This window comes from Castanea sativa, chromosome 5, assembly GCF_040712315.1.
Source record: "Castanea sativa cultivar Marrone di Chiusa Pesio chromosome 5, ASM4071231v1".
Lineage (NCBI taxonomy): Eukaryota > Viridiplantae > Streptophyta > Magnoliopsida > Fagales > Fagaceae > Castanea > Castanea sativa.
In genome coordinates this window covers 68,538,720-68,564,443 of record NC_134017.1, presented here as the reverse complement: position 1 = coordinate 68,564,443, position 25,724 = coordinate 68,538,720, and the positions used below count along the sequence as shown (strand labels likewise).

The 25,724-nt window shown below is 43.2% G+C and overlaps 1 long non-coding RNA gene across 1 annotated transcript; it reads right to left on the bottom strand.

Annotated features, from left to right (window-relative positions):
• Positions 1–1,738: 1,738 nt before the first annotated feature.
• On the bottom strand, positions 1,739–24,764 carry LOC142636979 (uncharacterized). Its single transcript, XR_012844452.1, has 2 exons — positions 24,478–24,764; positions 1,739–2,085 (listed from the first exon to the last, which is right to left on the bottom strand). It is a non-coding gene; the product is annotated as an uncharacterized LOC142636979 (long non-coding RNA).
• Positions 24,765–25,724: the final 960 nt, after the last annotated feature.

Below are 25,724 nucleotides of genomic sequence, written 5' to 3'. Positions count from 1 at the left end.
TCTTTGTAACTTTCTCTTAAGATAAGAGTCATTCCAAAGAATGTACTATTTTTAATCCTTTGAAAAATAGCATTTGCCTCTAAAATTTTAACTTTTATTAACAAAATTCCCAGCAACAAAGGACACCAACTGCCCCAATCTGTGAAAAAAGAGGCACGTACATGGTGTTCAAATTAGAAAAAGGAAGTGTCCATTTAAGTTTCAAGATATTGACGTAATGCAAATTGAAAACAAGGCATTATTAAAGACACCTAGTGAGCTACAATAAAACATAATAATGGTAGTGTAGAACAGCACACAAATCTTTTTCATGCCGTAAAGCAAAACAGAGGTGGTTTTCGGCCTAACAAAATTAGGTGCAAGGATCTTCACCTTATATCAGCCCAGTTTATTGAAGCCTTGTGACCCATTATTGATTATACTTGTGAATTTAAGAATTGTGAATTTGAGTAGTGATAAGCTTTATTAGTACCCAAATGGTCCCATGCCATAAACACAATGCAAGGATTTGCGGACATCCCCCAAAAAAAAAAAAAATTATAATACTTACAGTCAAGCTAGTCCAGGTTGATTTGTCCTCGATCCTAGCAACATTTATAGCTTTTATGTAATGAGTAAATTTGAAATCCAATTAAGAGTTGATACGTAAGTAAAGTGTAGGAACCCCATGAGTCAGGGTCCTAATTTATTGAAAGTGTAGAAGACTTAACATAGCTAAAGTACACTTTTTATTTCATATAACATAACACTGTTACACTAGCCCACATGCATAGATATAAGACTGAACAAGCACAAATAGGGCACACAGCCTATTTGAGGCCCATTGTTAATTTAGAATTATAAAACACACCATTATACACCTTAGAAACATGCATAGTAGCTCCCATTTGGTCAATGACAATTGCCATAACAAATAGATTGAAAACCAGCAATGCCTTACTAGTAGTCTTCTCCATTATATTTAATCTTTTTAATTTCTTTGCCATAACAAATATCCACTATCAATTATAATTACAACTAGTCATAAACTGTCATAACCCTCACAAATATGAACTAACCCGATACTGAAATAGTAGCTTGGAATCCAAACAAAACAATAGATAATGAATTCTTTAAGAAAAAACACACAAACATTGAGATAGAATTTTAAGGAGAAGAAACTAACTAGAGAGAGGTTTGAAACTCTAATCAAAGGCAAAATCCTTAAATTTTATGTCACTTGGCAACTGCCTAGGCAATTGGTAGGCCCATCACCTAGCCTTTGCTAAGTGTTTTAATGTTTGCATTTGTAAAACAAACATGGCCAAATATTTATAATGAAAAAGCCTCAACATTTTCAACATAAGTAAACATATACTTACACAGCATAAACTCTCTCTAAAGGGGAAGACAAATTAGTACAAATACTATTTTCCTCATCACTACTGCTAGTTCTGAGAATAAAGTAGAAAATAATCTCTCTTCATAGGCCCCCCCACCCCCAATTCACCTATGTTGAAAATCTTTTTCACTTTTGAGCCTAGATGTAGAGGCTCCTAGTACTGCAACAGTACAATACAGACAATACTTTAGCTTCTAGAATCTCCAAAAATGAATACATAAACAGCTGCTAAATTCAGAAAATAAAAGAACTAAATCATTGCCCTTCACCACACTAATAAAATAAAAACTCAAATTAAAAACATGTGCCAACCCAAGAATACTTATAACTAGGCTTTTAAAACCTTAACAACTTTGTATAGAAATAGTGTGCCACACTAGTATCTATTTAACTTCCATTCTAGAACTCATACAACCACCCAATCTTGAACTGCAGTGTTTGGCTTATCAATTCAGTACCGATATTATGTATAAACAAACTACTAACTGTATCTACTATTATGATGCCAAAATAGGCCAAATTTCAGTCAAGTGTTACAATATCGTTGATAAATATATTACAATACCAGATCAATATTAAAGCAGCCAAGCTCAGTTGAATAAATGATATAATAAATTTAATCTCACCATGACATTATGATAATCTGTCATCATTGCTATAAGGCCAACCACAGAAGTTATACCCTCTGGCAAGGATAACTATCCCTGAAAATCAAAAGTAAGCCAAATTGAAATGCCAATAAGTCAAAGACACTAAAACCATAAGAATCCAGAAGGTAAGTCCTCACAATTAACAATTCGAGCAAATGCAAAGACATTGGAGAAAAATTAAGGTGGACAAGGAATATGTCATGTGGTTTGCATAAATTGATATCAGTTAAATATTTTGGTTCAAGAAAAACGAATTCCTATGGTCTTATTCAAGAGAGAGGCAATCATAAGAACATCAGAGAGCCTAAAATCTCAGTGAGAGTCAAACAGGTGGTGTGCATAAATTACATGTAGCTTGCAGCATCAAGTAGGATGGATAGTTAAGAAATTATCTCTATGCGTACCCAAAGAGGCTTTAAATTAGACGGGCCTGTATTTGGGCTCACAACTTATTTGTGTAGTGGGCTTGAGAGTTTCTTACTACGAGTGATCCTTTGCTGGGCGACCCGAAAGCACTTCCTAATTCAAATGAACCCTTTCCCTCTCACAGTCCCTCTGTTCTCTCGAAACACACCCTTTTTCACTCTATTCTCCCCTCCCACTTGCCAACCCCCTCCTCTCCTTCTATTCCCCCATTTATAGCCTCAAATGAGAGGGGGTGGTTATGATTGCTTCCTGACCTCACTCGTGTGGGTAGGGTTAGGTATTGATAGGGATGAAGATAACCCAGACCGTCCATGGTCATCACACCATCAGTCGTCCGTCCAGAAGGCAGCATCAAGACGAGTCTAACGCGCATGGTCGTCCTTGGACGGGGACAAACCTACATCACTCGTCCAAGGGAGGCGCACATCCCCGCCTTGAAAGAATTTGTCCACATGAAGACCCCTAGACGAGACCTTTACATTTAGAATTACTAAGTACATTTTTTCACTCCGTGATTTACGCATAACTTTCGGTGACCGTTGTATGAGAAGATATAACTCCTAAACGGTTGTGGGAGTTATCCATGAACCCCCGACCTCCTCAAATCTAGGAAAGGTTACAATTCCAATAACTGCTCCTAGGACATTATATAAACACCCGTTCAGACCAATGAAAGGTACGTTTTTTACGATTCCCAAAAAGTTGGAATTCCAAAAATACAGGGAGAGAACTAACTTTGCCATCGGAAGGTTCTTGGCCGGTGATCCCGGTCACCTTTGATCGTTTTTCTTTGTCTTTTAGGCCATCAAGAAAGCAAGTGGTCCTTTCAAGTCCGAAGCATCCAGCCTATTGATTTTCTTTGCATCATCGGTTGGCGTCGTCTGTGGGAAAGAGCAAACAAACACTATTCACTGTTCTTTTTATTCTATTGTGTTTTTGTTGTCAAGGATTATTCTGTCCCAGACAAAAGGCTGAATGGTTCGAACAAGATCAAGGGCTACCAGCCCAGGCCACCAGGAGAGTAGGGATGCATCTAGTAATCCCCTTCGCGATCGCAGGCCAGCGCCTGTCATGCAACCGCCTTCTATTCAACATATACAATCCATGGCTACCGCTATGGCAGAACTGACACGTCAGAATCAGGGGTTGAATAGGGAGATCAACTTCAGGAGGCAACGCCAAGATGGGCACGTGGATGGACAGGCACTGAGTCAGGAAGGTGGAAGGGAAAATGTCGAGTCTGAAAATCTAACAAGGGGTACTGCTTTAAGAAGAGTGCCACACTTGGAAAAAGAAATGGACCAGATGAGAAAAGCCATGGATAAGATAAGGGAAAACATGAGGCGAGCGAACCCAGTGGATGATATGGTTCATCGAACGGACTCCCCTTTCACGGCTTCCATTAACACACCCCCTACCTCCAAAATTTAAAATGCCTTCTTTGGATTCGTATGATGGAAATCGTGACCCGTGCGGTCATATTGCTACGTTCAAGACGACCATGCACCTTCAAGGTGTCCCGGACGAAATTATGTGTAGAGCTTTCCCCACCACACTTAAGGGACCAGCGCGGGTGTGGTTCAGTAAAATACCCCCAAACTCGGTGGGATCATTTAAAGAGTTGAGTCAGTTGTTTGTCAATAATTTCATTGGAGGCCAGCGCCACAAACGTTCCTCTTCTAGTTTGCTGACTATAGAGTAAGGGGAAAACGAGAGGTTGCGATCCTTTATCACCCGGTTTAATAGGGAGGCCTTGACGGTGGACGAGAGGATGACAAGTTGTTGCTGGCCGCTTTCCACAATGGGGTCAATTCTGACTTGTTCATTCATAAGCTCTACGAGCAGGAACCATAGACTATGGCCGAGCTCGTCCATTCGGCCTAGAATTTTATGAATGCTGAGGACGCTATCATAGCTAAGAAAAGAAAAAGGGCAGAACGCTCGGAAGCGGGTCACCATCGTTATTTAGATCAGGGACCTCGTCCAAAGAAAGCTCGAGTAGACGAGAGGAAAGATAAGGATGGTAAGAAGGCGAGTTCCTCCGTGAGGAATCAGCAATACACGCCCCTGACTATGCCACTAAAGCAGGTTCTTATGCAGATCAAGGATGATTCGTCCTTGAAGTGGCCGGATAAAATGAAGGGAGACCCTAACAAGCTTAATAGGAGCAAGTACTGCCGCTTTCACAGAGACCACGGGCATGATACGGACGAGTGCTTTGACTTGAAGCAGCAGATAGAAAATCTCATTAGACAAGGAAAACTGAGGAACTTCCTTGGACGAGACCAAAGAGATGAGAAAATGAAAGCCAAGGTGGAAGAATCATCACGTCCCCCACTAGGAGAAATAAAGGTAATTATAGGAGGAAACTCGACAGCGCAGTCATCCAAGTCAAGGAAGACATACCTGAAGGTGGTGCAGAACATCCAGCTATCCGGACGACCTTCTAGGACGAGGGAAGTAGACCGGCAGGCCGTTACGTTCACGGACGAGGAAGCAGGACGACTTCACCACCCACACGATGACCCGATAGTCATCACCCTACTTATCTCTGACTACATGACCAGGAGGGTGTTGATAGACAATGGCAGCTCTGCAGACATTCTTTACTACCCCGCATTCCAACAAATGAGGCTAGGACGAGATCAGCTTCGACTAGTGAATTCGTCGTTGGTAGGATTCGGAGGAATGAAGGTGCAACTGGTGGGCACCATCACATTACCAGTGGTCGTTGGAACATATCCATACCAGATAACCAAGGAGGTAAATTTTCTTGTTGTTGATTGTGCATCGTCATATAATGCAATTATTGGAATACCAACTTTGAATAGCTGGAAAGTGGTAACCTCTACTTACCACTTGTCCATCAAATTTCCAACCGAGCACGGAGTAGGCCAAGTACAAGGAGATCAGTTGGCCGCCAGAGAATGCTACTTAGCTATGCTGGCGATGGACGAGCACATGCAGGCAATGAGTATAGACGGGAGAAGGATCGTGGCGGAGCCTACTGAAGTATTAGAAGACGTCCCTTTGGACGAGAACCAGCCTGAGAAGTTTACTAGAGTTGGGGCGAGCATGGAAGAGGGGGCAAAACACGCTTTGGTTCGGTTTTTGAAGAAAAACCTCAATGTCTTTGCATGGAGTCATGAGGACATGCCTAGCATTGATCCGAGTGTCATTACCCATAGCCTGAACGTGTGTCCCTATTCAAAACCAGTGCGTCAGAAGAAAAGGATTTTCGCCCCTGAGCGAGACAATGCCATTAAGGAAGAAGTACAGAAGTTGGTCGCCGCGGAGTTCATCCGAGAAGTTTATTATCCAGATTGGTTGGCGAACGTGGTCATGGTCAAGAAAGCTAACGGCAAGTGGCGAATGTGCGTGGACTTCACTGATTTAAACAAAGCTTTCCTCGAAGATAGTTACCCATTGCCACGCATTGACCAGTTGGTAGACTCGACGGCAGGTCACAGAGTGCTTAGCTTCATGGACGCCTTCTCAGGTTACAACCAGATACAGATGGATGAAGCGGATCAGGAGAAGACCTCATTCATTACCTGCCAAGGGTTGTATTGCTACAAGGTAATGCCCTTTGGTTTGAAGAACGCAGGGGCGACTTACCAAAGGCTGGTTAACCATATGTTCCGTCCTCAAATCGGGCGAAATGTGGAGGTTTATGTAGACGACATGCTGGTAAAGAGCCAGGACGAGGATAAATATCTGGACGACCTTCAAGAGACTTTTGATACATTGCGGCGGTACAACATGAAATTAAATCCAAGCAAGTGTGCTTTCCGAGTTTCATCGGGAAAATTTTTGGGGTTCATGGTGTCGCACAGAGGAATTGAAGCAAATCCGGACAAAATCCAGGCGACACTGAATATGGAACCACTAAAGAATATCAAGGAAGTTCAGTCTCTTACTGGACGGGTCGCCGCCCTTAACAGGTTTGTCTCGAAAGCTACTGATAAGTGTTTACCTTTCTTTAAAGTCCTTAGGAAGGCATTTGAATAGACGGACGAGTATCAAAGGGTCTTCCAAGACTTGAAGACATATCTCATGACAACGCCGCTGTTAAGTCCATTTGTACCTGGGGAAGAGTTGTATTTGTATTTGGCAGTGTCCCCGCACGCAGTAAGCTCAGCGTTGGTTAGAGAAGAGGGGAGAGTCCAGAAACCGATTTATTATATGAGCTGTGCGATGAGAGGAGCAGAAGGACGATACCCGATGATAGAGAAGCTAGCCTTTGCATTGATCACGACTTTCAGGAAGCTGAGGCATTATTTCCACCAAGCTCACATCATCAACGTCCTGACAGACCACCCCATAAAGGAGGCAATGAACAAGTTGGAAGCTGCGGCTAATAAAGTGGGCTGTTGTACTTAGCGAATTCGATATCAAATACATTCCAAGGAGTGCGATAAAGGCGCAGGCATTAGCAGATTTCATCACAGAGTTCACCCCCAGCCAGGATGAGCTGGACAAGGACGAAAGTGTTGAAAAATGGGTGATTAATGTCGACGGATCGTCCACACTGTATGCAGGAGGAATTGGGGTTGTACTGAAGTCCCCTGAGGGTGACAGGCTGGAGTATGCAGCCCGTCTACAGTATCAAACTACCAACAACGAGGCTGAGTACGAGGCTCTACTCAAGGGATTGGAATTGGCTAAGTCCTTAGGGGCGGAGTCGGTAACAATCAGAGGAGATTCTCAGCTCGTCATTAACCAAGTAAATGGAATGTGTGATACTAAGGAAGATCGAATGAAGAAATACCTCAAAAAAGTGAAACGGCTTGCACGAAAATTTTCAGCTGTAAGTTTTGTTCAACTACCCAGGGAGGAAAATGCGGAAGCAGACGCCTTGGCAAAAGCAGCTTCAACAGGAGTTACAGACGAGTGCAACAACATCCAATATATGCCGAGCATAGACATCCCTGACATACAGCAGATAGGAGGAGGAGAAAATTGGATGAGTCCAATAGTGATCTATCTCAAAGATGGAAGGCTTCCAGAAGACAAGGATGAAGCAAGAAAGTTAAGGGTCAGGGCAGCCAAGTACGTCCTCACAAATGAAGTGTTCTACAAGCGAGGTTTTTCCCAACCTTACTTAAGGTGCTTGGCTCTTGACGAGTCAAACTATGTTCTAAGGGAAGTTCATGAAGGAGCATGTGGAAATCATTCAGGAGCAAGGTCGCTAGTCCATAAGATCGTTCGTGCCGGCTACTACTGGCCTACAATGCAGGCAGATGCTAAAGCCTATGTCAAGGTATGTGACCAGTGTTAGCGCTATAGCAATGTACCTAGGCAGCCGTTAGAGTACCAGACTCCAATGATGGCCCCATGGCCCTTCGCACAGTGGGGACTGGATATCCTAGGCCCTTTCCCCATGGGAACCAAGCAAATGAAGTTTCTGGTGGTAGGAATCGATTACTTTACCAAGTGGGTAGAAGCCGAACCCCTCACAGCAATCACTCAGCAAAACGTGAAAAATTTCGTATGGAAGAATATTCTATGTAGGTTCGGAGTACCCAGGGTATTAGTATCGGATAACGGACGTCAATTCGACAACGCACCCTTCAGAGACTTCTGCAATCATTTTGGGATCAAGAATCACTATTCCTCGCCCTCTCATCCACAGGCAAATGGACAAGCAAAAGTAGCGAATCGATCCCTGCTGAAAATCATCAAGACTCGGCTCGAGGGGGCAAAAGGGATTTGGCCAGACGAGCTACCAGGTGTTCTTTGGGCCTACAGGACGACTGTACGAACCCCAACAGGAGAAACCCCCTTTAAGTTAGCCTACGGAAGTGAAGCCGTTATACCGGCAGAAGTTCATATGGCTAATCACCGAGTGATGAAGTATCAGGAAAGAGAGAACGCGGAGCAACTCCATCTTGACCTCGATCTTATCGACGAGGTAAGAATGGACGCAGAGCAAAGGACGACAAGATACAAGAACTTTATGGCCAGGCAGCATGACGCCATGGTAAAACCCAGGCAATTCAGTGTTGGGGACCTTGTTCTCAAAAGAGTCTCCTTGGCAACCAGGAACCCAACTCATGGAAAATTAGGACCTAATTGGGAAGGACCCTACAGGGTAATTAACTACAAGAGGCAGGGGTCTTACTACCTGGAAGCTCTGGACAGACGGAAGTTAGAACATCCCTGGAATGTGGAACACCTAAGGAGGTACTATCAGTAATGAGCAGGGACGAGGGAAATCAATAGCAAAGTTACAGCTATAACCTATGTTCACTTATACTTACTGTTGTGTTCTTACTACTATTATGGTGTGTTATGAATAAAAAGTGCACTAGTTCTTAAAATTTTGCACCGCTTACAGACCAGCTTATGAAAGATGAGGTTATGTATTTTTCTTAAGTATTTTAATAAGGCACTAGCTTATAAGCATGTGCCACGTTTGTGAACAATGTTCATGTAATAATATGGTTTGGATTTCTTATGTATTTGATGCATAGGTCTAGTTTCCATAATAATACCCACAGAAGGGGCAAAAGCCTAAGACGAATAGAAATCTTCGGACGCAGAAATACTCGTCCAATGCTTTCCTTTAAATAAGGATAAAGCAGAGAGAAATAAGCTAAGGCATACTCGTCCAAGGCTTTCCTTTAAATAAGGATAAAGCAGAGAGAAATAAGCTAAGGCATACTCATCCAAGCATTCCTTGAAATAAGGATAAAGCAAAGAGAAAAAAGTTAAGGCATGCTCGTCCAAGATTTCCTTTAAATGAGTATAAAGCAAAAAGAAAAGGCTAAGGCCCACTCGTCTAAGAAAGAAAGTAGGCATTAAGGCATAGCATTTCAAAGACGAGTAGCTAGTCAAGACGAGTAAAACATAAACGTTATGAACTCCTTGCGAGAAGACGAGTAATAATTGCCTAAAGGAAAAGCAAAAGTAATGCAGTCATCATTATCGTCCCAAGTGGGTCGTCCATAAAGAAATCGTGTAGATGATCATTCAACACTTTGAACATTATTTAAAAGACAATTGCATAAATGATAACAATGTATAAGCTCGTCCATACAATAGGTAACAAATAAAGAAAATATTCTTTAGTCTAAAGAGGGTAGACGACCACCGTCCAAAAACCCTTATAAAATAAGCATTAAAAGGCAATTGTTAATAAACTCGTCCAGAACACTCTAGACGAGGTAATTGTACTTGAATACATTTTAAATTTTAAAAAAGAAAAAAAGAAAGAAGAGAGCCAAACAACAATAACACTAGTTATAAAAAAAAAAAAATTCTTCAAGAGGGGGGGGCATCAATGTTGGGGTCGTCCTGGGTTGGTTTGGTGGAAGCGTCGTCCTCGATGTTGACATCGTCTGAGCCTGTGTGAATGCGAGAACTTGTAGCAGCGCCAAGGTTGAGTTTAATGGTGCTAAAGTCAACTCCAGGAAAGTTGTCTATAGCGTCCATCCTAAAATCCTCAAATCCTGCTGCGTAGTTCATGTCCAGCAGGTCAGTGAACTCTTTGGATGCTTTGAATTCCTCCCCTGCCTCGTCTTTAGCTTTCTTAAGAAGAAGATTCAGCTCGTCATTCTTCTTTTGAAGAAGGTCGAGACGGTCGTCCTTCTTGGCAGCGTCAAATTTCAGCTCCCCCACCAAAGCCTTCAACTCCTCAGCCTCGTCCTTGGCCTTGTTTGCCACCTCAGCCCAAGTCCTGTAGTCGTTCTTGATCTCTTCTATTCTCTTTCCTAGAAGGATCCTCGTCCTGTCCATCTTTTTGGCCTGCCTGGACACAGCTATGAACTTTGACATTGCCCACATGGAAGATAAAAGGGTTCAAGAGATAAAAATAATGTCGTAGCACGCAGCCACGTCCTCGCCTTTCACAGCCTCTTGGAATCGTTCCCAAGCCAAATCCTCATTCTCCAGCAAATTTGTAGAAATCCTTTGAGGAGGCTGGGACGAATCAGGGGCAGGGGACTTGGACGGAGTGACGCTGACAGGCGTAGACGAGTCGATGTCGGCGACTGGGACGGACGGCTGGGAGGAAGGAGGATCAGGCCTAGCAGTTTCGAGCCTGGATGACCCATGCTTGGCCTTATTTCCCCGACGACTGGGCAGGCTAGCCAAGTCCAAGTGCTTGGATAAGCTTTTCCTCTTGTCTCCAGCACCAGGACGAGGCTAGGTTTGAACTTCAGGTTTAGCTGCCTCGTCAATTACCTCATTTCCCTTATTCCCCTTCATGGTTGCCATTTCTGGAAAAAGAAAAAAAAAACGTGAACACATATACCTACAAATGAATAAATAATAATAAAAAAATAAAAAAATACATGTCTTTAACAAAAAGCACTCACGTCTACGGACGTTTTGTTCGTGCGCTAGGGTTTCAACAGACGGATCAGGGCCAAGTCCCCACCTGTGTAGGCGTTGAAGGGTCACCAACGAGTGAAAATCTCTCTCGGGGTGTAGACGAGCCCTGTGGACGCGATCACGGTGGAACTTGCTCAAAGAGGGATGTCCAACAGCTGAAACAGGAAGAGAGAAACTAAGGTTAGACCACTGTATGAAATATGACAAAACAAAAAAACAAAAAAACAAAAAACGAAGGAAAAAACATAACATACCTTCTGGACGAAGGTTCCCTAATTCTCCAGTGTAAGGGGCAAATGCATCTCTACCAATCTCGATAGGACGCCCCGCCCAGAAACCAGAGACAAAGAAAAATTCTGTCTTCCAGTTTTTGTCAGACAAAGGCAAAGACTTAATCAATCTACAGTCATTGCCCCTAGCTGTAAACTGATAAAAGCCTAAAGATTGACTTATCTCGGAGGGTTTATAACAATATAGGAACTCGTCCATGGTGATAGGACGGTTCCCATCAAATACCTCCCTCCATAAGACTTGCATAGAGACAATAAGTCTCCACGCGTTGGGGTTAAGTTGACACACTCCCAAGCCTAGCCTAGTGAGTAATTCCCTAACGAAGGCATTTAAAGGAAATCTAAGCCCCCCTAACAGGTAAGCTTCGTAGACACCTATCCCAAAACGGGGTTGACAACACCATTCCCCTCGGACGGCTAACCTAGGGTTTAGATCGTCTGGGATTTGGAACCAGCTCCTAAGAGCGTCCAACCTCCTCTCGTCCGTCTTGGAAGGGATTTCAATGGCACAACTATATACTGTTTCTTCTTCGTCCAAAGGGGAGGACAGTGGGGTGCTTGTCGAGGTATCAGCCCCCGAGGCTATCCTCGTCCTAATATTCTCCTGAAGGGTCTCGACGGGAATTCCAGGAACACCAGAGGTGTATTCCTCTGTTGTGTGACCACTACTACTACTGTCACCACTGGAGGTACTATAACTAGAAGAATCGTGATACTCGTCTATGGCCTTGACTACACTGTTGCTAGACGAACAGGAAGCCATTGAAGACGTCCTAACACTTAGAAAGAAAAGCTTAAGAGTTAGAGTAAGGGGAGTACCTGGCTCTAGATGAGAGATACTAAGGACGCAGAGAATACTTCTAGACGAGGCGACGGATGAGAGTGTCAAAACAGAAAATCTGAAAAAGTGAGAAGGGCATGAGAGGGAAACCACTATTTATAGGAGGAAAAGTCTCGGTAATCGCAATGACGAAATCGATGAGAAAGTGACACGTGGCATCTGCCTCGAGAAAGTAAGTCGACATAACCAACCCCCTATGAAATGGTGACACGTGGCACGCTTCTTAAAAAAAATCGTCCTAAAGTTTGGTAATATGTTGTATGTCCCCTGAACGAGGGGGCAACTGATAGGGATGAAGATAACCCAGACCGTCCATGGTCATCACACCATCAGCCATCCGTCCAGAAGGCAGCATCAAGACGAGTCTAACGCGCATGGTCGTTCTTGGACAGGGACAAACCTACATCACTCGTCCAAGGGAGGCGCACATCCCCGCCTTGAAAGAATTTGTCCACATGAAGACCCCTGGACGAGACCTTTACACTTAGACTTACTAAGTACATTTTTCCACTCCGTGATTTACGCATAACTTCCGGTGACCGTTGTATGAGAAGATGTAACTCCTAAACAGTTGTGGGAGTTATCCATGAACCCCCGACCTCCTCAAATCTAGGAGAGGTTACAATTCCAATAACTGCTCTTAGGACACTATATAAACACCCGTTTAGACCAATGAAAGGTAAGTTTTTTATGATTCCCAAAAAGTTGGAATTCCAAAAATACAGGGAGAGAACTAACTTTTCCATCGGAGGGTTCTTGGCCGGCGATCCCGGTCACCTTTGATCATTTTTTCTTTGTCTTTCAGGCCATCAAGAAAGCAAGTGGTCCTTCCAAGTCCGAAGCATCTAGCCTACTGATTTTCTTTGCATCATCAGGTATCATCGCTTTTGATAAGAAGACGCTATATTGAGAACAATGGTAGTGGCATTGGAATTGGTTCCAGCCACTAAAAGGTTGCCCGGCAGTTATATTCCCCAAGGCAATACCGCGCGTGTCAAGAACACAGGATGTTCTCGGCAAGTGCATTTCCCGGTCGATATGCAACTGATCGATGTGATCTCACATTGATGTTCAAGAAAGGAGGGGCCCGATTCGATAGTTGGGCTCTTGTTGGGCCTGAAAGGGTGTTCGAATTAAGACCTAAGGCCCAACGAGCGCATGATTGTGTATTGTGTCTTAAGGTTAGGGCCCAAAGCTCAACGAGCCCAGGCTCACAGTATGTACAATAGCCCCCCCTTGATTCTTGCCCAGCTATTGGGAACGAATCAAGGACTACGTGGCTGGCGTTGGTGAATTCTTGAGAATCCCAACCGTTAGTTCTTGAGCGGACGAGATGATCATTAATGCTTTCTTAAAAGGTGCGTTACGCTAGGCTTTCATGTCTAACCGTCTTAATAACCTGACGTTTCGTGAACTGAGGTCACGCGTGTGGAGGTTACAAAGAGAATTTAGAAAGATTCTCTCACATGGACTTCATTAAATACTCCCATACTATAAATATTCTCTTTCTCTCCTTTAGTGTACTTTTTTCTTCTCTTATTCTCTAAATTTCTCTTTGCCGAGCATATTCCTCCTGTGTGTTGATACTCCTTCCAAGAGCATTATCTCCTAGAGCCCCAGTAAGTCTTCCTCTCTCTTTCCTCATTCTTTTCTTAGATTTCTTTTCATCCCCCAAGTATTAGGAATGGGTTATTCATATCTTCTCACCTCCGAAGCGTCTTTGGCCAACTTCAGAGCGGTCGACGATGTCCCAAGAGACGTTGATATCGCCTATTGTCATGAGAGTGATATTGCTCTTCACAGACGCTCTAGTCTTAATGTTGTGCTCTTCCCTTTAATGGCCATCCTAGAGGGATGGGTCAGATTTCCTGTAGACCCTCTCATAATCAGCACCCTTAGGTTCTATGGTTTATGTCCCAACCAGCTTCCCCCCAATTTTTATCGAGTTGTAAGTTGTGTCAGTAGACTGAACCAAATCTATGGGCTTCACTTAAACCACCACAACATAAACTTTATGTATAGTTTGTGTGGTAACATTAGGTCGGATTATTATTTAAAAGTTAGGGATGTACGGGTACAGCTTATATCATGCTTGCCCAATTCTAACAGAAATTATGCGAGAGAGTTTGTTCAGGTTAGCGGTAATTGGCTTGCCAGGCAGCTCCCCTGTCTAACTTCGCCGAGTGACATTGGTCGGTACTGAAATGCCCTTAATTGTTTTAAAGCCTATGTTTTCTTTAAACTAGCTTTTCCAGTCCTATACTAATGAACCTTTTTCATGTTTTGATGCAGACAGTAAAAGATTTAGACCAGACCTCAGGGTCGTACACGTGAAGGACCTCAACTTTGTGCTTCGGTCAGAGATTTTTGTGCACTCCGACGGACAACTCCGAGAGTCATATCTCATACTCGGTTGTACTCTCGGGTACACTACCTAGCAGCCCTTCGGTCAAGCGTTATTAGTGGATAGCCCCTTGCTATCATACATAGACGTACAGCATCCCTACCTCTTTCTCCCTTGTCTAACAGTTGGTGAAGCTCGGGAACTCAATCCCCGCTTAGTCAAAGTTGAATCCTTGGAATCGATTAGGGACGCTTCAAGGGAGCTAGTCTCCCAAAATCGCGTCGTCCATAGACCTGTTGAAGAGCCTCCAGCCCAAGTCCCAGGTGGTCCAGCCGAGCAAGTAGCCAAGTCCGTTCATTCATCCGAAGCCAAGACCGACCAAGGTGAAGCAAAGATGGTGTCAAGACGAACGTTGACCATTGGACGTTTCTTGCTCGGCGCTCGTCTTGCCACGCAGCAACAATAAGGTAGAAGTCAAACTCCTCCCCCTCCGGTCTGTTCACGTAAGAGGCAGCAAACCACTGAGCAACAGCCCCGAGTCTTAGGCGAGGCTCCCTTGCGAGCCACACCTCCACGGCCCTCTGATAGAGTTCCTATCCAGGAACCAACCAATGACACGCGGTCGACCACTCAGATTGGCTCTCATATGGCATCCTCCTCCCGACAAGAAGCGGGATGGCAAGCTGTCTTCAGGCTCAGAAACAAGCCCATTCTAGTGACCACCACCGTCCAAACATGGGCGCAAGGAGAAGGCGGACGAGTTGCTTGGAGCCTAGCACAGGGTCTCCTCCTGCCTGAGGATGTACATTTCTACTCGGGTAGGGCTGACGAGTCGCTTACCAACCGGCTGCAATGGCATACTATAGCGGTAATGTACCACCTTACCCTTCTCTCGTCACATAGATGCGTTCATATTTTGTTCGTTTTTATGTTTACTTTCTTTGTTTTTATGTTTGTTATTGCATTGTCACGCCGCGCAACTGGCTTACGTTCTTGATGAGCGACTAAAAGAAACTGCCGAGGATGCTGAGTGAGAGAAAGCCTTGAAAGACGTTGCTATTGCCATCACTAAGGACAAGGGCAAAGCGGCCGAAACGGCCGAGAAGAGAGCCCAAGAGTCCGAGAAGGCCTGAGCGCTAGCGAAAAAAAGGTTGACGGAGTTGAATGTCAAGCTGGGGGGTACGGGGCTCAAGCTGGTTGAGGCAGAGAGCTTAAACCTAGCGCAGGCTGACGAGATTGCCGACTTAAAGGTGGCCTTGGAGGCTTGTGAGGAAAATTGGTATAACAATGGTTTTGCAGACGCGGAGAATTCTGTGGAGCCCATCGTTCATGAGGCTTGGTAGCATGGATTTGAGGAAGGATGGATGGCCACGCTGCAAGCCCTAGGAGTGCTCGATGATTCTCCGTTGAGGCTTCCTGAATAGATTCCTTTCCCCCCACCTCCTCCACCCATCCAAAGTCAGTCTGGCGCCGCTGATGGGGAGGACACCCCGAGTATGAGGGAGCTGGTGTGCAAGATCAACACTCACTTGGAGTTGGTTGATCTTGAGATCTTTTGCACCCCTAACACCGCGCAACTCAGGACTCCATTTGCCGATGAAATTCAAGCACAATCATTCACCGTTAACCAGCCAGTTGAAGATGCCCCACCCCGAACTGTCGAGGACACCGCCTTGTCCCAGTCCACTGACCCTGCCACCCAAGCCTAAAGAATGTTGACTCTTTCACCATGTTTTTGGATTCCTACTTTATTTTTTTATCGTTTATTTTTCTTATTCTCGGATTTACCTATGGTCATTGGGGTATGGTGACAAAACACTCATTTACATTTTATCTTTGCGTTTGTTTGGCTTTGTTTGGATAGTCATCTTAGAACGGTGACTGGACATCTATTTTTGCTACATTTATAAATAACTTGGTGTGTCTTTGTGATTACTTGTGTCACATTACTTTGCCATAAGTGGTGACAGGCAGTACCCTTCCACTTGTCCTTGAAAAGGCGGGCTATCGCGATCCATTCGACGGCTGCTCAGTGGCGATTTAATGTAAGATTTCTGCCCTTAGTGAATTTTAGCATAGTGGATTCTACCTGCCCAGTGATTAGGATCGAATCGAATGTAGGTTTCTGTCCTTAAAATATTGGATTTAAGGTTTCTGCCTTGCTCGGTGATTAGAATTAAATCGGGAGTAGGTTTCTGTCCTTAAAGAAATGTTAGCATTAAGGTTATCACCTGCTCAGTGATAATGATCAAACCGAGAACAGGCTTCCGTCCTTAGAATATTGGATTTAAGGTTTCTGCCAAGCTTGGTGATTAGAATTAAACTAGGATCAGGCTTCTGTCCTTAGAGAAATTTTAGTATTAAGGTTTCCACCTGTTCAGTGATATTGATCGAACCGGGAACAGGCTTTCGTCCTTAGAATACTGGATTTAAGGTTTCCACCATGCTCAGTGATTATAATTAAACCGGGAGTAGGCTTCTGTCCTTAGAGAAATTTTAGCATTAAGGTTTCCACCTGTTCAGTGATAATAATCAAACCGGGAACAAGCTTCTGTCCTTAGAATATTGGATTTAAGGTTTCCGTCCTGCTCGGTGATTAGAAATAAACCGGGAGCAGGCTTCTGTCCTTAGAGAAATTTTAGCATTAAGGTTTCCACCTCTTCGATGATAATGATCGAACCAGGAACAGGCTTCCATCCTTAGAATTTTGAATTTAAGATTTCCGCCCTGCTCTGTGATTAGAATTAAACCAGGAGTAGGCTTCTATCATTAGAGAAATTTTAGCATTAAGATTTCCATCTGTTTGGTGATAATGATCGAACTGGGAACATGCTTCCATCCTTAGAATATTGGATTTAAGGTTTTTACCCAGCTCGATGATTAGAATAAAACCGAGATTAGGCTTCTGTCCTTAGAGAAATTTTAGCATTAAGGTTTCCACCTGTTTGGTGATAATGATCAAATTGGGAACATGCTTCCATCCTTAGAATATTTGATTTAAGGTTTTCGCCATGCTCGATGATTAGAATTAAACCGGGAGCAAGCTTCTGTCCTTAGAGAAATTTTAGCATTAAGGTTTCCACTTGTTCGGTGATAAGGATCGAACCGGAAACAGGTTTCCGTCCTTAGAATATTGGATTTAAGTTTTCCGCCTTGCTTAGTGATTAGAATTAAACCGGGAGCAGGCTTTTGTCCTTAGAGAAATTTTAGCATTAAGGTTTCCACTTGTTCGATGATAAGGATCGAACCAGGAACAAGCTTCCGTCCTTAGGGTGGATACACTTAGTCCTTTTTGCATTTCCTGGCCAGGGTTAACAAATTAATAACAATAGAACCATAGTAAAAATACACTTGCATGAATAAATACTGCCCTTATATTTAATATTGCGAATATACGACATAATACTCAATTCATACTCTTGTGCGCTGGTGGTTAATGGTAAAACTTTTTCAAATTGTGAACGTTCCATGGCTGGGGGAGTGGTCTTTCGTCTAAGTCTTCCAAATAGTACGCTCCCACACCGGCACTGGCGGTAATTCTGTAGGGTCCTCCGCCATCAATTCGTCGTTCTCGGTGGGGACAAAGCTTCTAGCCCAAGCACTGCATAAATTCATTTCGGCCAGTATGATTGCTTCCGCCCTATATGTAAGAGAAAATGGAGTTTCACCCATGGACCTTCTGGGAGTTGTCTGGTATGCCCACAACTCTTCAACCCACTTACCCTTAGTGCCCTCCAATCTCTTCTTTAACCCGTTCACGATTGCTTTGTTAGTGGCCTCAGCTTGACCGTTACTGTGCGGATACGCGAGGATGAAATATCGATTTTTAAGACCAAGATCACTACAGAACTTGCGGAAAGCTTTGCTATCAAATTGCAGCTCATTATCAAATACCAGGGATTCGGGTACCCCAAATCTTGTCACTATGCTTCTTCAAACAAATTTCTTCACATTTACGTCCTGAATTTTAGCTAATGCCTCAGCCTCCACCCACTTAGTGATGTAGTCAACGGCCACTATAATAAACCTGCGATTTCTTATTGCTCAGGGAAATGGGCCAACAATGTCCAGCCCTCACTGTGTAAAGGAGCATGGACTACTGATAGGATTTAGACTTCCTACTGGCTGATGAATCAATGGGGCGTGTTTCTAACACTACACACACTTCCGTACATATTCAACAGCATCCTTCTGCATTTGTGGGCACCAAAATCCCTAGGTCATTGCTCGGTGTGCCAATGAACGTCCCTCAACATGACTGCCGCACACTCCTTCATGGAGTTCGGTCAGGAGCTCATCAACTTTATCAGGATGCAAGCACTGAAGATATGGCCCTTCGAAAGACCTTCGGTACAAATTTTGGTCGACCTCCGGTACAACTTTCGGTCGGCTGATAACCAATACTGAGCAGCTACCCTGCGCACCTTGCCTGCTTCTTTTTCATCAACTGGCACTTGATCCTTGGCTAAAAAGTTAACAATTGGATCCATCCAGCACGGCTTGTATATAGCTATCATCGAAACACCTGCCCCCACGTTAATACTCGATTCTGCCACCAACTCCATTTTGATTAATCGAGGTACTTCTTCGATTAATGATGACGCCAAAGTGACCAAAGAGTCAGCATGTCGGTTCTTCCCCCTAGCCACTTGAAACACCTATGCTTTCAGAAACTTATTCATAATTTGCTTTACCAACTGTAAGTACTCCATCATCTGAGGATCCCTGGCTTCAAAACTACCTTGTACCTGATTAACCACCAACCAAGAATCCGAGTAGACTTCAACCTCCCGAGCACCTAAATCTAGTACACCTCTTAACCCAGCAATTAGGGCTTCGTACTCGGCTTCGTTGTTAAAAGCCCTAAAAACCAACCTAAAGGAATGTTCTAATCTTATACCTTCCGGGGTAATGATGACAATTCCAGCTCCAGCTCCCATGGCTTTGGATGCACCGTCCATAAACACCTTCCATGGGTGAACCTCCACATGGCAAACCAGTTCTGTCTGCTTCCTCAGGGAGAACTCTGCAACAAAATCGGCTAGGACTTGACCCTTCACCAAACTTCTTGGTCTATACCTAATGTCAAAAGAGCCTAGCCTAGTCCCCCATTTAGTTATTCTGCCCGTAAAATCAGATCTCTTCAGTAATGACTGCAGAGGATATCCAGTTAGCACATAAATGGTGTAGGCTTGAAAATAATGGGGCAACTTCCTTATGGCATGCACTAGTGCTAATACCAACTTCTCCAGAGGAAAGTACCTCGTCTCGACATCCACCAAGGTCTTGCTGACATAGTATACTGGCTGTTGAGCCCCCTGATTCCTAAGGAGCACGGCACTTACGGCATGTTCGGACACAGAGAGATACATGAATAAGTCTTTACCAGGTTCGGGGGCTGTCAACATAGGCGCTCATATTAGATATTCCTTTAGGTATTGGAAAGCCTCTTCACAATCCTTGTTCCACCAGAATCCCTTCCACTTCTTCAAAAGCTGGTAGAATGGACGACAACGATCAGTAAACTTGGAAATAAATCAGTTAAGGGCTGCTAACATGCTGGTCAATACTTAGACTTCCTTCAGGTTGCCCGGTGACTTGAGACACTTCACGGCTTTAATCTAATCAGGGTTAACTTCTATTCCTCGGTTAGTGATTAGATACTCAAGGAATTTGCCAGCCCCCACTCCAAAAGCGCACTTGTCAGCATTGAGGCGCAGCTTGTGTTGTTGGAGCACCATAAACACCTCGTTAAGATCATTAATATGTTGTGTCTCCTGTTTGCTCTTAACCACCATATCATCAATGTATACCTCGACCATATGCCCAATCTTATCTCTGAACATTCTCTTCATCATCCGTTGATAAGTGACTCTAGCATTCTTTAGCCCAAATGGCATCATTGTATAGTGGTAATTGGCATCAGGAGACATTAAAAGAATTAAACGTTGTCTTCTCCTGGTCCTCGACCACTAAGGCAATTTTATGGTAACCTTGGAAAGCATCCAAAAAGCTCATCCTCAAGTGCCCATACGTGGCATCCACCAGCTGATCAATCTTCAGCATAGGGAATGAATCTTTTGGGCATGCTCAGTTTAGGTCAGTAAAATCGACACACACCCTCTATTTGCTATTCTTCTTCTTTACCACTACGGTATTTGCTAGTCGTTCCAGAAATAAAACCTCCTTTATTGACCTTGCCTCCTTTAACTTCTTGACCTCTTTCCTAACGGCTTCGACATGCTCCTTAGCTGATCTCCTCGGCTTCTGCTTCTTGGGAGGGAATAACAGGTCCACGTTAAGCTTGTGGACTATGAATTCAGAGTCTACCTTGGGTACCTCGTATGGGCTCCAAGCAAACACATTCACATTCTATACAAGGAACAATAGCATCCCCGCGCTATCCTTGTCCTTCATACTTGCTCATATCTGGAAACTCTTGTCATCGTCTGACAATATCTTTACCTTTATTGGATCCTCGGCACCATAAGCCCCTATCTCCTCCTAGGGTTCTTGTAATTGCTATGAGGGAGCCTCTTTAGCTGGTTCCTTCTGTTTGATCTCTGATTGATAGCGGCCACCAAGCACTACCTGGCCATTTGCTGGTTTCCCCTTACTATGGCAATACCTTGCTTGGTGCGAAACTTGACCTTCACATGCAGGGTGGATGGAACCACCCCCATTGCATGAATCCACGATCTTCCAAGAATTGCTGTATATAGTGAAAATGAGGTGACCACTATGAATGTCACCATTACTTCCTTGCCCTCCATATTTATGGGAAGTGAAATCTACCCATCTAGGGTCACCGTCCGGCCATCAAACCCCACCAAGGGTGTGTCATATTTAGAGAGATCTTCGTTCTTTAATCTGAACCCCTTGAATAGGTCGGGATACATCACTTCAGCGCCACTCCCTTGATCTATCAATACCCTCTTCACTATTAAGCCATTTATCTGAGCCGTGACCACCAAAGCATCGTCATGCGGCTAGATTGTTCCTTCCAGGTCATCGTCATTGAAGGCAATGGGTTCCCGAGTGAGTTTCATCTTTTTCTCAAAGGGTCACTTGTTTGGGCAACCTTCTACCGGCACCACGATCAATACCCCTCTCCTTCCAGACACCACGGTACCCTTTGAAGCTGCGTGGATGACCTTTATTACTCCTAATGGGGGTGGGAGAGGATTTCCTCGAGGTCGAGTTCCCAGCCCGGCATCCTGATTTCTCGAGTCTACCACAAACTCTTTCAGATAACCTGCTTTAACCAGCTGCTCTAGATGATCTTTCAACACCCTGCATTGTTCAGTGGTATGCCCCTTGTCTTTATGGTAAGTGCAATACAAGTTTTGATTTCTCCTTGACGGGTCACCTCCCATCTTGTTCGACCACCGAAAGTATGGCTCATTTTTTATTCAATCAACAATTTTGTGCATCGACTCTTTGAATGTCACATTCACTTCCCCTACTTGTGCACCCGGCTCCCGAACCATTAAATCCCTTCAGAGCCTTCATTGAAAACCACCCTGCCGAGGCTGACTCATGATCAGAGCTTTGCCATTGTTCTGCTGTCGGTCATCCTCTAACCTCTTATATTCTTCAATGTGTCTCATCAATTGCCTTATATCCTCAGGAGGTCTCCTTGTCAACGAATCTCGCAACTCGAAGTCCTCAGGTAATCCTAATTGAAAAGTACTCGCGGCAATTTTTTCGTTACCCCCGCTGATCTCATTGTACAACTCCCAATACCGGCTAGTGTAATTGCGAAGGGTTTCCCCGACCCCCATTTTCGTTGATAGCAGCATGTCTACTAGCTACGGCACCCAGCTGCAGGTCATAACCATACGCCAAACTCCTGAATCAGCTTGGTGAAATTGTGAATTGAGTCTTTCCTCAACCCATTGAACCATCTCAGAGTGGTGGGCTTGAGACTCGATGGAAATACCTTACACATTAGTGCATCATTATGAGTGTGCAAAGACATCATCTGGATATAATGGCTTACATACTCCACCGGGTCTGTTTTCTCGTCATAAGAATTAAACGAAGGCCGTGCGAATCTACTCGGCATGGGGCCCCGTTCAATGTCCCCCGAGAACGGTGAACGAGCAACTCTGCGTAACGCTTAGCTCATAGCATCCATAACAACATTCCAAGGTCGTTGCTCTTCTGGGGAAGTTGAGTCCCGATCCGCATACTCCCATGAACGATCCCGATGTCGATGGGAACCAGATTGGTAGGAGCCTACTACATTGCGTTCGCCCACTCTGGCCGACGCTTCCTCAAGCTCCTCTCTTCTCCAATACCTACCCCTTACTTCCAACTCCAAATCTTTCACCATCCTACACAAGCGTTTGAGCTCCTCGTCCCTTTCGTCAAAACGATGATGTCCCGAAGCACGCAACAACGTCTGATGCGTTTGAAACAACCCTTCTTTAAGGCCAGACTGCTCTCCCTTCTCCTCATGCTGCCTATCTTCACGCCTCTTTTGCCTTCTTTCTCACCAAGTTGATCCCTGAGAAGATCTCCCAGAACCACTTTCAGCATAACTTCCTGACTGACTTTTGGACATTTTCCCTGCGTGAGTCTCGGCAGAACCACAGCTTCGTAAGAGATTCCCACAAATGGCACCAATTGTGCGTACCCAAAGAGGCTTTAAATTAGACGGGCCTGTATTCGGGCTTACAACTTATTTGTGCAGTGGGCTTGAGAGTTTCCTACTACAAGTGATACTTTGCCAGGCAACCCGAAAGCACTTCCTAATTCAAATGAACCCTTTCCTTCTCACAGTCCCTCAGTTCTCTTGAAACACACCCTTTTTCACTCTATTCTCCCCTCCCACTTGCCAACCCTCTCCTCTCCTTCTGTTCCTCTATTTATAGCCTCAGATGAGTAAGGGTGGTTATGATTGCTTCCTGACCTCACTCGTGTGGGTAGGGTTAGGTATCATCGCTTTTGATAAGAAGATGCTCTGTTGAGAACAGTGGTAGTGGCATTGGAATTGGTTCCAGCCACCAAAAGGTTGCCCGGCAGCGATATTCTCCAAGGCAATACTGCGCCTGCCGAGAATACAAGATATTCTCAGTAAGTGCATTTCCCATTCGATGTGCAATTGATCAGCATGATCTCACATTGATGTTCAAGAAAGGAGGGGCCCGATTCGGTAGTTGGGCTAATGTTAGGCCTGAAAGGGTGTTCAGATTAAGACCTAAGGCCCAACGGGTGCATGATCATGTATTGTGCCTTAAGATCAAGGCCTAGAGCTCAACAAGCCCGGGCTCACAGTACATACAATTTCCTAAAAGGAAACATCACCCTTATGGTCTACATGATTTTAAAAGTGACAAGTGCTAATGAAATTCAAATATACATAAAAAGCTTGCTCACTTTTCATCCAATTTATTGAACTGATCAGAAAGTAACAAACAATTGGGAAGAACCGAAGACTTTAAGCTTGTGCTTATGGGGAAAAAATGCTATTTGTGTAAATTTGCTTTCATTCCTTTTGAAATCAGGCTAAAGATGAGATTTGCAAAGCTTGAAACCTTGATAAAGTTTGGAACTTTGAAAAAGTTTTGAAACTTTGATAAAGTTTGAAATCCAAAGCTTCTTTTCTTTGACAGTATGATTAAACATTGATGAAGTTATTAAGACTCTTTACAAATTTGAGAAATAGTGAATTATCAATAAGAGGAAAGAGTGGGCATTTGCCTGTTGGGCATTGCCAAAATGAGAAGTTGATATATGAGGCATACTGCTAGTATCCTAAGGTATCAATTGAAATCGATCCCATTATAGATCAAGCTTCAGTTTTTTTTTTTTTTTTCCAAACTTGTTCAACATCTTTAATTATTGCCAAACTTAATGTACTCGGGCAGAGTGAGGTAGTAAAAAATGGTAAAGTCAAAAAGTTGCCATCACAAGTTCTTACAAGAAGCAAAATATTCACGGTACATTTGAAAGTAAACGGCATAGGTTTATTCACAGAACTTTTGACAAACAACATGTGGGCACTCTAAACATCAAACAACAAAAGATAATATTGTTAAACTTTGTATGTTATGGCATTGATAATAAAAATAAAATAAAAGCACAACATATAAATCTACGGTAATTGATAGTTGATAATGATCATGAGAATAAACAAAAGTTGAAATGAAAAGTATTAGGGTATGTTTCAGAGAAGATGAAAACACTATTTTTCAGCTTACCTGAACAACCTGAAATCAATTGGGCTATGAGGGGCTTTACAAGTTGGTGGTGGCTGGGGATTGTGACTCTGGCGTGAGGGGAGAGAGAGCAAATCAATGGTTAGGGGTGGTGGCGTGAGGGGAGAGAAGATTTGTGATGGGAGAGAGACGTGGGAAATGAAAAGAAAGAAGGAAAAGAAACATGCTGAATGAACAAAAGAGAGAAAAAAAAAAAAAAAAGTGGGAAATGATAAATTGGGGGAAAATTTGTGCGGGAAGAAAAAAAATCTAGGGGGAAAGCTTGTTCTGTAGAGTTTTTTTTTATAAGACTATATAATTAGAGTTTTCTTTAATAATAATAATAATAATAAAGCTTAAGTAGTAAAATAATGAATTTTAGGGACTACAAGAAAAATGTAAATTAAGTGATCAACGGTAAAAGAAAAAAAAAATGAAACCCATAATACCTTCATTGCTAGCACTGTTCCAAGAGTGACCAGCCATTCTTCTTCTTCTTCACGCCTATCCCTCCATCCGTCTGTCTCTCTTAGTTTTTAAGTTTTTTATTTCTAAAGGCTATAGTTGTTTGTTTTGTTGTGACTTTTAATAGTAAAAAACTAAAAGTAAAGGAGGTTTGCTTTTTGTTTGTGACTTGTGGTGGTGTGCCCTCCTGACACAGTCATGTGAATTGTTGTAAAATTTTGAGAATTCAAATTTGATTTTTTTTTTTTCAACAAAGAAGTTTCAAACAGCATTTTAACTTTTAATAAGTGAAAAAAGTTTTTGTAATTATCTATCAAACTTTACTGACTGTGATATTATTATTATTATTATTATTATTATTATTATTAAAGAAGTAGGAGCATCAATTTCCCATTATTATAAATATTACCTAGTTGAAATTTTAACTAGAGATTGACATATTAAATGAAATAAAGATTTATAGATTTAAACTTTTTAATAAATTACAAGTATGAGTTTTGGTTATGAATATATATATATATATATATATATATATATATATATATAATAGCGGTAAATCTAAAATGGTACAGCGATATTAATCGATACGGAAATATTCCGTTTCTTTGGCCAAACTGGTATGGCCTCTGGTACAAGATTGACTCTCTTTATCTAAAAGCCATGGCGATGTACAAGTCAAAGGAGCAAGAGCTTCAAATGAAAATTTTGGAAAAAAAAAAAAGTTAATGCGTGTGGGAAATTTTGTGTGTGAAGGATAAAAAAAAATATTGGGAAAATTTAACTTT